Here is a 13,596-nt window from a genome sequence, read left to right on the forward strand (position 1 = left end):
ACTACATAGATGGAACTTGAAGGCATTATGCTAAGTGAAGTAGGTGGACAGAAAAAAGCAAATACTGTATGATTTCACTTACATGTGGAATCTTAGAAAAGAAATAAAACACCAAACTCATAGAAAAAGAGATCAGACTTGTGGTTATCAGAGGTGGGGGCTCTCGGGGAAAGAACTAGATAAAGGTGGTCAAAAGGTACAAACTTTCAATTACAAGATAAATAAGTACTGAGAATGTAAGGTACATGATTACTACACGCTGCTGTGTGATGTATTTGAAGGCTGTTAAAAAAGAGTAGACCCTAAGAGTTCTCATCACAATGAAAATGTTTTTTTTCTTTTTTTAAATCTATATGAAGTAATGCACGTTAACTAACCTTATTGTAGTAAAACTTTTATAATAAACATGAGTCAAGTCATTATCCTATACATCTTAAACTTATACAGTGATGTATGTAAATTACATCTCAATAAAACAGAAAAGAAATGTACAAGTTTAATCTAAAAAATGACGATCTATGGGAGGCAAAACAAACTGAGGGTTGTATGAGGCTCAGGTTGTTTCTGATATAGCTATCCAGAGACTCTGAGTTGCAATAGGAGTATATCACCAAGAGAGTAAAGTGGCCTTAGTTTGGTAACCTTGGGCAACTTAGGCAACGAAGGGGATTTTTTTCCCAGCATTAGCTCAGAGGTAGAGCATTGGCAAGAACAACATATTTCGGAGAAGACTGAGATTTTCTGAACTACTAGGAAGAAACTGGGCCACGGCTGATAATTCAACTAATACACACTGGCATAGCATTCTTACAGGTTAAAATATAGAAATACTGACCTAATGGTTGGTAAGTAGCTTAAATTAGACCATTTATTACCGAAAGACATCATCTGATGGCCGCTAAGTAGGGGGTAAAGGGATTAGTGCATCTAGACATTGGGGCATGAGTTGAGCAGACCAATATGGTAGCTGGGAGGAATCTAGCCCCTGCCTGCTGCCCAGGAGGGACCAAGGTTCAGTAGGAGTGTGGAACAGGCCTGCTAGGAGCAGTTTTGTAGGCAGGAGCAGAAGCAAAGGCCCCCCTGGTATAGGCTCTAGAACATGATGGACAGCCTACCCAGTCACCCTCACACTGCAGCAAGTGCCTGGTGCCAGAACCAACCACCATCAATTTCATGAGGAAGGCAATGAAAGAGTTTGGTGCAGTTTCCTCTGTAAAACCATAGCTTAGAGACAGGCAACATTTAGTTTCGTGATTGCTTATCAAACATAAGACTACACAAGTAATTTCTAAAAAATAATGACAAGAAATCATTAGAATGAGTTGATGACCATTTTGCTTTATACCACATGGTAAGTAGTTTAATGATAATTTAGACAGCAGAAAGGAAATATTTTTAATGTTTTACCTATATACTGATTTATTGAATTCACTTTATTTATACAACTTACAATTGTTAAATGTGTTACACTTGTCCTTAGATTGGGCACAGAGTGGAGCTGGGGAATAGTGATTCAGCTGGTGGAGTTTGAAATGGTTGGTTTGACTTGGGCAAATGTGAGTTTCAATTGATTTTTAAATAAAATGTTATTTTCCATTTGTTTCAGAGAATTGAGCCTACCAAACCTAGCCAAGATTTCCCAGTTATTACTCTTCTCATACTTCCTGAATTTTCAGAAGGATCTGCTCTGCAGCTGCAAGGTATAAACTACACACACACACACACACACACACACAAAAGAAAGACCAAAAAAAGAAAAAAGAAAAAAGGCCATGGTAAGTTTTTTTTGTTTTGTTTTTGTTTTTTAGTTTAATTTTTTTTTTTAAGATTTTATTTACTTACCTGTCAGAGAGAAAGAGAGAGAGCACAAGCAGGGGGAGCAACAGGGAGAGGGAAGAGCAAGCTCCCCACTGAGCAGGGAGCCTGATGTGGGACTAGATCCCAGGACCCTGGGATCATGATCTGAGGCAAAGGTAGATGCTTAACTGACTGAGCCACCTAGGTATCCCAGCCATGTTAAGTTTTTAATAACTTTGCCAGTGCAGTGAAGGCCAGAAGTTCATTCATTCAACAGATAGCTATTAAACACTTACATGGTGCCAAGCAGATCTCTAGGCACTGAGGATACTTGACACAATAAAACAAAATCCTTACTCATGGAGCCAACAAGAGATTGCATATGGTGGTCATTATACAAAAGCAAAGGATAGTTGGATTCAAGGAGAAAGCTATGATCTCTTTTTAGCACCCTCTCCCTGTGCACTCTGCCCTCCTTGAATTAGAGTTACTAGAATACAGTCATTAGCATCACAGAACTGTGGAACTCAGTCTGTCACAGTTAACAATCATTTGAGTGGGTGCCAGGAAAAGGTCCTTGTCCCAGGTGTGTTGCTCCTTTTAGTATCTAAAATTCTACCATTTGAGATGCATTTTTCTTTTCTTTTTTTTTTTTTTTAAGATTTTATTTATTTATTTGACAGACAGAGATCACAAGTAGGCAGAGAGGCAGGCAGAGAGAGAGAGAGGGAAGCAGGCTCCCCGCTGAGCAGAGAGCCCGATGTGGGACTCGATCCCAGGACCCTGAGATCATGACCTGAGCCGAAGGCAGTGGCTTAACCCACTGAGCCACCCAGGCGCCCTGAGATGCATTTTTCAAGCGTTCCATGGAATCTAGTCCCTCAAGATGCTTACTTTAGAGAAAAAAAAAAATGTTTGGTGGTTAAATAAATTTGACAAACACTTCATCTCTTGGAAATTCACAATAAACTAACATTACATATAATCTGCATGACCTCCATCAGTTTGGATTGCAAAATGGGGCATCTTCTTTATTTTTCTAATTACTTGCTTAAGCCTCCATTCCTCCTTATTGTACGTGATTCTGTATCTCCCTCTCTCAAGGACTCACTGTTCCTCAAACTGTCCAGGAACCCTGGAAAGTTACTTAGTCCAAAAGGAGCTGTACTATTTCAAAGTTCCACGTGGGAAGAACTAATCAGTCCATTTAACGTTCTGATTTTCATCACTTCTACACTGTGTCATTATTAAAAACTGGTTCCTAAGCCTTTAATGTGTCCTTGACTTGCTTATAAGGACGTCCTTTCAGCTGTAGAGCCCTGCGCAGGCAGCAGAGTGGCACTGAGGACATGGACTCCCAAAATGACAGCTACTGGTTTTACACTCACAGAATCAGCCACTGTTCCCCAAACATGACAGCTTTGCCAAAGTGGCCAGGCATAATTGGGTTTCTAACCACAGCTACACTCTGTATCTAGAACACGCCGTCCCCACAAACCTCTGGGGCCTGGTGTTAAGCCTAAGTCACTATGCCAGATTCCTTATTTCTTCTTGGGGGAACTTCAATGGGTCTTGCTACCAGGGGATCTCTGTCAGGGTTTTTTCAGCCCTTCTGAACGCTCTAATCTCCAAAGGACAGGGAATAGGGTCTTAAGCCATTTCTTCCTGGAGGATCTTTGGCTTTAGTTAAGTTTAATTTAGCATATCAGGGGGATACTGGGAAGAATAATCTCTGTATTTTCCCTTCCTCAGAGACATATATATCGATTTACCTTATATTGGCATAATTAAGAGTATTCAGGGACCTATTAAAGAAGATCCAGGGAATAAACGTCTTATTCCATCTTGCTGCTTTTCCACCTAAACAAACAAAGGAATGAAGTTTCAAATCACTGTGAATGTTTCTAGGAAGTTGGAACACTTAAAAACTATTGGTTGTAAATAGTTTGGCCCTATTTGAAAGGTAGCTAAAATATGGGAGTGTATGAGCCTGTCACTTATAAATTTTAATGGGAACAAAGGGTAGAAAGAGATTCTAGGAAGTTGAAGGTAATTAGGCATCTGAAGGGCCCCCTGTTACATGGGAAAGAGAAAATGAAAGAAAGAGATTTTTCCCTGTTTTATTTTTTGTACATTAAAGGGTGCATGTCAATCTACAGAAGCTCCCATGTAATACATCATGAGGTATGTTCTGCTTCAGAGAGAATCAGACTCCCACGAATTCTCTCTTAAATTCCTTCCACTGAACTAAAGCCCTCAAATCCTCCAGGTTTCTTGGAAAATCAGTCCTCAACTCTCAGTGAGTCAAGCTCCTAAGAGAGAAATCCCAGAAACTTTTAGGTCAGGGAATGCCAGCATTTGCCAACATGGCTTTAGAATCATCAATTTTCTGGTACTAAAAAAGTCATGTATTGAACTAGTATATATATATATATATTTTTTTTAAGATTTTATTTATTTATTTGACAGAGAGAGATCACAAGTAGGAAGAGAGAGAGGAAGGAAGCAGGGTCCCTGCTGAGCAGAGAGCCCGATGCAGGGCTCGATTCCAGGACCCTGAGATCATGACCTAAGCTGAAGGCAGAGGCTTAACCTACTGAGCCACTCATTGAACTAGTATATTCTTAAGCCCCTCATTCTCACTGGTACTTGGTCTTCTCCGGTTTTTCAAATATTTTATGTCGGGTAACTAAATACACAAAATAAAATGTACCATTCAATGTTAAAGCTTTCTTGATGCCAGGATATTTTATACTCGAGCTTTGCTGGACCAATCAGCATAAGCCACTTGGATACTGTGGGAAAATACAGTGAAAATTCTGTAAGGTGGTAACAATGTGGGGACAATTTTTGTTAATGCATCCACAAAGAAGGAACAACCTTTGAATACCAGTATTAAAGGCAAAGACTAACTTGCAATTTCACAGAAGACAATGTTACAGAAGACATTTTTCCTTTTCCTTTGGTAGAACTGCTACCATGTTTTAAAATTCTAGTGAACATACTTGTTTCCCACTCTAATGTATACCCATATCCTATAGAACCACAGTTATGTTTTAGTAGGAATATGCTGTATGTAAAACATATCATGTGTAAAAATGAAATGTTGAGGGAAAATATTTCCATTGCTTACTATTTCTCAGTACTTCATGTATCCTATCTGGCATGCACACACAAAAAGGAAGCTGGGTACTTATCTAATATGGTGTTGTATTTATTACTTCAAGTTGCAAAGGTCTGTATTTGGATTTCCAAACATGTAATTTTCAACATGTTTTGTTAGTGAGGGAGCAATAAAAGGAACATTTTGCAGCTAATTCAACACCTATAAATTTCCTATCTGTAATATGAAAAAATGGCTTTGGTAGACCACAGGTCTGCTCATATTCTAAAAAACATTAAATGTAATATTTCTAAATTGCCCTGTATTTAAACTTCTCTAACTCTATAAAATATTTATTGGTTCATTTTCTATATTTTTATAAAAGATGGTACCTGATTCTGAACAGATTTTTTTTATGTGCAACTGTTCACTATTTTTTAAATAACTATATTTAGGAGGCATCTACGTGGCTCAGTTGGTTAAGTGACTGCTTTCAGCTCAAGTCATGATCCTGGGGTCCTGAGATCAAGTCCTGCATTGGGCTCCGTGCTCAGTGGGGAGCCTGTTTCTCCCTCTTCCACTCCCTGTGCTTATGCTCTTTATTTCTCCCTCTGTCAAATAAATAAATAAAATCTTATTAAGTAAATTTTAAATAAACAAATAATTAACTATATTTGAGAAGCCATATAAAAGCTAGATGATTACAAACCAACAAACTGAAAAATAAATATCAAAAAGATATTGATCAACTTATTTCAAAATTCATGTCCAAACAAAACGTGCTCATAAATATATATAGCACCTTTATTCACAATGGCAAAAGTTATAAGTAACTAAGATGTTCTTTAACAGACAAAAGGATAAACAAACTGTGGCATATCTATATCATGGAATATGATTCAGTGTTAAAAAGAAATCAACTATCAAACCATAAATATATGAGGATAACTCTCCAATACATATTGCTAAATGAAAGAAACCAGTCTCTACAGTCTACATAATATATGACTCCAATTATATAAGAGTCTGGAAAAGGTAAAACTAGAAATGGTAAAAAGATCAATGGTTGCCTGGAGTTCCGAACAAGGAGAAGGCCGAGTGGATAAGGCACAGGAGATATTTTGGGGCAGTGAGACTATTCTGTATTGTAATGTAATGATGATGGATACAGGATGCTATGGATATAGCATCATAGACTTTTATAGCACAGCATGCAAATAAAAATATAAAGAGGCTGGGGTATCCCAGGATGGAATGCAGAATGTGACAACACATTCTAACTATATTTAACACGTTAAAAAAAAAAAAAAAAACCCTCACTGAAGGGTGTGGTGGAGGGAAAGGTACTGACCTAAGTAACTTTGGAAGTAGAATCTATAAGACTGAAGGCAAAAAGACACTACACAGCAACCCCTCCGTGGCTGTCGGCTAAGTGTCTGCCTTTGGCTCAGGTCATGATCCCAGCATCCTTGGATCAAGTCCCATATTGAGCTCCTTGTTCAGCAGGGAGCCTGTTTCTCCCTCTGCCTGCTGCTCTCCACCTTCTTGTTCTCCCTCTCTCTGACAAATAAATAAAATCTTTAAAAAGAAAGATACTATATATAAGTACTGTACTCTACTTGATAAAATTATCACAGGATACAGATTGATAATTCTGATACTGCTATACATGCATCCTGTAATTGAACAACTGAATAAATGGCAGGTGGTAAAGGACAGGCTTCTCACTGTCTGGGTAGGAGGAGGTTACAGATAAGCAAAGGGAGGAGACTAGAACATTTCATGCAGTAATGGATTCAAGTTGGAGACATCAGTATAAACTCATGTTTAGCTTGATACAGATAAAATAGTTACATAGAGAAATTTGTATAGGTATGTGTACATATATAGATCAGTATACACAAGGAAAAAATATATATATTTCCTTGCTCTGTGAGCTGGCAGGACCTAGAAGTTATAACAAACCAGTAGCATTGAGCCTACCTAGTAACTAGACTTGGTTACTAATCCATTCTCTAATAAAAGAAACCAGGGCTTTTTGGAGAAATAGTTGATTCTGAGACTAGGACAGGAAATATACAAGATCAGCCTAGAGCACCTTGGAGTAGCAGAACATAAATGTTGGGGGGGTGGGGAGAAAAAACAATAAAACCCAAACACCTGACGAGGGTATATATCAAAAGGACAGAGGATATAGCTGAAAGAGCTCCCAGTGGCCAAAGCTGGAATAATTAGAGCAACAAAACATTTTCGAAAAGTAATACTGGATTATAATCCAAAGTATAAAATAAATATCCATGAGTTCATACTGAGATAAATAAACAAATAAATAAATAAATAAATGAGGGAGAATAGATAAATCTCATGTACAGAGGAATTTCAAAAAATCAACGGAGATACTCTGTCCTCAGGGAGATGGAACGTAACTCCCCACTCCTTCAGTATAGGCTGCATGCACATATGACTTCCTCCCAAAGAGTGCAGTATGGAGAGGGGGAGGACAAAAATAGCTTTACAGTAGAGGAGCCTGGCAAACACTACCCCAGCCAGGTGACCAAAGCTACTATCCACAGTGATAAGTCATATTCACAGTATGTACCCTTCATATGATGTGATGAAAATGGCACTTTAACTGTGTGGTCTTCTTCCCAAAAATGTATAACCCAAATTTAATCATATAATAAATACTAGACAAATCTCATTTGAGGAACATTCTGTAAAACACCTAACCGGTACTCCTCAAAACTTGTCAAGATCAGGGGTGTGTGGCTGGCTGTCAATAGAGCATGTAACTCTTAATCTCTGGGTCGTGAATTCAAGCCCCACGTAGGGTATAGAGATTACTTGGAAAAAAAAAAAAAACTTGTCAAGATCATAAAAAAAACAAGAAGAGATTAAGAAACCATCACAGCCAGAAGCCTAAGTAGACAGGACAAGTAAATATTATGTGGTGTCCTGGAGGGGATCCTAGAACAGGATATTAGGTAAAAACTAAGAAAAAAAATGAATAAAGTATAGATTTTAGTTAATAATAATGTATTAACAGTGGAAAAAAGATAGTCTCTTCAATAAATGGTGCTGGGAAAACTGGACAGCTATACGTAGAAGAATGAAACTTGACCATTTTCTTACACCATACACAAAGATAAACTCAAAATGGATAAAAGACCTCAACGTGAGACAGGAATCCATCAGAATCCTAGAGGAGAACATAGGCAGTAATCTCTTCGATATCAGCCACAGCAACTTCTTTCAAGATATATCTCCAAAGGCAAAGGAAACAAAAGTGAAAATAAACTTTTGGGACTTCATCAAGATCAAAAACTTCTGCACAGCAAAGGAAAGAGTCAACAAAACAAAGAGGCAACCCACGGAATGGGAGAAGATATTTGCAAATGACAGTACAGACAAAAGGTTGATATCCAGGATCTATAAAGAACTCCTCAAACTCAACACACACAAAACAGATAATCATATCAAAAAATGGGCAGAAGATATGAACAGACACTTCTCCAATGAAGACATGCAAATAGCTATAAGACACATGAAAAAATGTTCATCATCACTAGCCATCAGGGAGATTCAAATTAAAACCACATTGAGATATCACCTCACACCAGTTAGAATGGCCAAAATTAGCAAGACAGGAAACAACGTGTGTTGGAGAGGATGTGGAGAAAGGGGAACCCTCTTACACTGTTGGTGGGAATGCAAGTTGGTGCAGCCTCTTTGGAGAACAGTGTGGATATTCCTCAAGAAATTAAAAATAGAGCTTCTCTATGACCCTGCCATTGCACTCCTGGGTATTTACCCCAAAGATACAGAGGTAGTGAAAAGAAGGGCCATCTGTACCCCGATGTTTATAGCAGCAATGGCCACGGTCGCCAAACTGTGGAAAGAACCAAGATGCCCTTCAACGGACGAATGGATAAGGAAGATGTGGTCCATATACACTATGGAGTATTATGCCTCCATCAGAAAGGATGAATACCCAACTTTTGTAGCAACATGGACGGGACTGGAAGAGATTATGCTGAGTGAAATAAGTTAAGCAGAGAGAGTCAATTATCATATGGTTTCACTTATTTGTGTATAACAAATAGCATGGAGGACTTGGGGAGTTAGAGAGGAGAAGGGAGTTGGCGGAAATTGGAAGGGGAGGTGAACCATGAGAGACTATGGACTCTGAAGAACAATCTGAGGGGTTTGAAGCAGCGGGGGGTGGGAGGTTGGGGGAACCAGGTGGTGGGTATTAGAGAGGGCACGGATTGCATGGAGCACTGGGTGTGGTGCAAAAATAATGAATACTGTTATACCGAAAAAAAAAAAAAACCTCTCAAATTTAAAATACTGATTTGCTCTGGGTTTTTTTTGTTGTTGTTGCTTTAATTTCTGTTTCATTAAAAAAAATAATGTATTAATATTGACTAATTGCAACAAACACACCACACTAATGCAAAATGTTAATAGAGACTGCGGGGTATAGCGCATATGGGAAATTTCTGTATATTAGCATTTTTTTAGTACATCTAAAACTATTCCAAAATTTAGAACTTTATTAAAATAATATTGAGAATCATAAAGATAGAAAGTGGAAAGTGGAAGGGACCATAAAAAATCACCAGTTAAACCCTCTGTTTTATATGGGAGGGAACAGGGTACATAGCAGAACTTAATAGCCTGCACTTTGGAAAAGGCCTTAAATAAACATTGGTGGCTAGCTGCTGAACTTTGCCCTCAGTGACACTATACTATTCGTCATAGCACATAATAGACACTCAATAAATAATTACTGAATAGTGGATAATTTCCAAAAACCTATCCTCTACCCAAGTATTTAGTCCATTCAGTTTATTTATTAACTCATTCATTCAACAAATTTGCTGAGTGTCTGGTATCATAATTTTACTCCTGGAACTATAATTTCTTAGAAACTCTACCAAAGGAATGTCATTTTGGCAATTTTCCATATCTGACTTTGTAGGAAACTCTATTTAGCTGATTCAAGTTTATAAGTGTCCAAGGAAGAATTATTTCAAGCCACGTATTAACAGGAAATAGATGGAGGAGGCATGAAAAGAGAAGGATGGCTCTTAGGAATCACAAAGAATATGTGTGTTTCATTCAAACTCAAGTTATGGGCTACAGCATTTTTGAATAGTATTAGGATCTCCAATCTCCCATTCTATTCCTTTTACTACTTACTGAGGCAATAAGCTAAGAGTATAGTTTTGTCTTGCTTTCCAGTTTCAGCTGTGTGATCTTGGCCAAGTTACCTAATCTTTTTGAGGTTCAGTTCCCCCATCTGAAAAATTACCTCATAAAAGAATGTTGCTTAGTTTCAATAAACCAACATTTCTAAAGTGTTTAGCACACTTGGCAATGACATTATTACTACTAGTATTATTAGTATCATTGTTATCTTTACCAACCAACCAGATGCTTGTACCTCTGAAATAATTTAGGGCAATAACTCAGGAACTACAAAGAACACATGTTGGCACACTTAATCTTTTGATTTTTCTAGTTTAATAAGTGGGTTGTTTCCAACAAACCACAGAATTATTGTTGGGATCTGGGCTATGGCTTTATTTACTGTCAATCCAGTGCCTCTTTTAGACTGCTAGGAAACTAAAGGGGTTATTTTCAAGTTCCTTTCCTTCTTGGCCTCTTTCCCTGCTCAAGTTTGTTTTCATGTTAACATTATCATCCATTCTAAATATTCCATGGGCTCCCTAAAAGTGGGTAAGTTTTTCCTGATAAATTTCTCTCCTGTTTATCTTTTTTACTTTATTTCTATCATACTTAAAGATCACATTACTTGGGGTGTTCACCACCTCTATGTATAAATGCTGAGAAAAAGTCTAGCCCTCCCAGAGGGTGCCTCCCTCTCCGTGCCCAGGTAAAAGAGAGCTTGTGTTTGCTATTCTGACTAGAAGTGTCTGAGCAAGAAGTCTCCCTCTCCAATTCCCATTAGAGCCCCGACTGCCTGTGGGGGAATCCCAGCAGTTCCTGAAGACATCAGCCCTCTGAGACTGCCTCTTGGAAACAGTGCTCTCTGCCTGTCGTGGTGGCACCAGCTCAGCACCTCCCACAACAGCTCCTTGGTACTTCTGCTGCCTCCTCCAGGGCCTCCCTTGACGCTGCTCAGTAGAGTTTGCTTTCATAAGTTCTACTTCAGTGGCAGAAAGCTAAGTTTGAGTAATAGAGGTTATCTTGTACAACCCAGTTGCAAAAACCATTCTAAGCACAAATGTTCCAACTTCAGAGGAAATCTTAAAGGAAACTTTAAATAGTTTTAATCAAAAAGAATACTCTTTTACAGGGTTCAAAAATAATTAAGTTAACACAACAGGTTAATTGTTTCTTTTTAACTGATTTTAAAGGAATTTTCAAAGATCGTTTTATCTGTGGCTCATTATCATTGCAACAAGCAGACTGAGGATTCGTTTTCAACTAGCATAATTATTTTGAAACTCCTTTTGTCAAGAATAGTCAGAAAAAAAGGTCCTACTTCTCTCTTAGGAGGAACGTGTGAAGGTTGAAACCAGCTGCTGCTTCTCCCCACACTGCCAATCTTAGTGACTCCAGAAGGATTTGGGCCCGAGGGAGATAAGAGAAAGGGGTCAATTACAGAACAGAGGAGCAGCAGATTCTAAATCAGGACATATGCATGAGCTCCCAACTAGAAACCAGAGGGAGAGCTTATGTTTATGTGTGTTCCCATTTTCTTCATAAGCTTAGGACGTCCAACATCTAAAATTATTTGTATTTAAGACATCTCCTGAGACTTCACCTGATTGGAAGGATTTTGTTGTTATTGTTTGTTTGTCTATAAAATACTACTCAGCTTGCTTTTCAAATTTAAAAACAATACTTTTAACATAATTGCTTAAGTTCTATATCAAATGTTTCTCTACTCATGAAAAGACTCTGTCATTAATTTACAGGATTTTCTATTGGTAACAAACCTGATTGGACATAAGGGTGATAACATAACCTATATAAATCACACACACATGTAGTAAATATCACATGAAAATCTAGCAGAACATATTTTCTAGAAATGTGGACAATATATTTAAATGTCCTAACCTACCACACTTAAGAGGTTTACTTTGGGAGGCCCCAGAGACTGTCTCAAAAAGAGAGATGGTCTCCAGAACAACATAAATCAGGGTTTGACAAGGTCTTAGTAACTGATAGTCAGGAGAGAAGACAAAAACAAACAAAATGCTGCATATAAGAAGATAAATAGTGGCTTCAGATTTGAACCCCAAATTAAAAGTCACAAGGGCAACCTCTCCAATTGCAGGCCTTGGTTTGCAATTCCATTGCTTTTCAAATGGGCAAATCTGTGTGAAGGACATCAGGATAAATAATAGAAGATGTTTTTAAATTTAACAACATTCAATAATTCTCCCTAGAAATGGTGGGGTGTCTAGAAAGTAATAAGTAAATGTTTGAGACACAACAAGGGACTAAGAAGCCAAGATCAAAATGCGTTGTTTCAGGGAAGTCTTTCCTAAGTGTCTAGGAACATGATCCAGAGGCATTAGGTAGTCATTTCATTGTCTCGAGCTACTGGCATCACTTGAAACAGGCATGTAAGAAATATGGCGGCAGGCATATTAGGATTTGAATATTGTTGAATATAAAAATGAGTCAACAATTCTCACTAACTATGGAATAAATGCAAGGAAACAAAATGAGCAATGCAATAAGGGAAATAAAAAAGAATCAGACACACAGGGAAAGAACAGTAAAACAGAGAAAAAGAGAGACCTGTTTATAGGAAAAGAATTTGGGTTGGCACTACACTTCTAGTCTAGATTGACTGACATGGGGGAAACAAGATGAACAGCTCTTAAGATGGAGTGAAGGCTGAATAGCTTCTATTAGTTTCTTTTTCCTCTTACACTTTTAAAACTCAACATCCACAACCCACATAATCCAATTTTTGAATGGGCAGAAGACCTGAACAGACATTTCTCCAAGAAGGCATTTAGCTGGCCAGCAACCACATGAAAAGATGCTCAATAGGGATGCCTGGGTAGCTCAGTTGGTTGGGCATCTGCCTTCGGCTCAGGTCATTGTCCCAAGGTACTGGGATTGAGTCACACTTTGGGCTCCCTGCTCAGCAGGGAGTCTGATTCTCCATCTGCCTGCTGCTCCCCCCGCTTATGCTATCTTTCTCTCTCAAATAAATAAATAAAATATTTTTTAAAAAGATGCTCAACATCACTCATCATCAAGAAAATGCAAATCAAAACTACAATGAGATATCTTCTTACACCTGTCAGAATGGCTAAAATCCCAAACAGAGGAAACAATGAGTGCTGGCAAAGATGTAGAGAAAAAGGAACCCTCTTGCACTGTTGGTGGAATGGCAAACTGGTACTGTCCCTGTGGAAACAGTAAGGAGTTTCCACATAAAGTTAAAAATAGGGGTTCCTGGGTGGCTCAGTTGGTTCACATCTGCCTTAAGCTCAGTTCATGATCCCGAGGTCCTGGGATAGAGTCCTGCATTGGGCTCCCTGCTTCATGGGAAGTCTGCTTCTCCCTCTGCCTCCCTCTCTCTTTCTTTGTCCCTATGAACAAATAAATAAAGTCTCAAAGAAAAAGTTAAAAATAGAACTTCCCTGGTAAGAACTACTGGGTTCTTACCTCCAAAATACAAAAATGTTAATTCAAAG

At 38.3% G+C, this 13,596-nt stretch overlaps 1 long non-coding RNA gene across 1 annotated transcript in view; it reads right to left on the reverse strand.

Moving 5' to 3' along the window:
• Positions 1–13,596, reverse strand: part of LOC309862750 — an 81,797-nt gene that overhangs the window by 41,738 nt on the left and 26,463 nt on the right. The gene's annotated exons all lie outside the window — the stretch shown is intronic.

Source organism: Mustela nivalis (assembly GCF_964662115.1).
Source record: "Mustela nivalis genome assembly, chromosome: 4".
NCBI lineage: Eukaryota > Metazoa > Chordata > Mammalia > Carnivora > Mustelidae > Mustela > Mustela nivalis.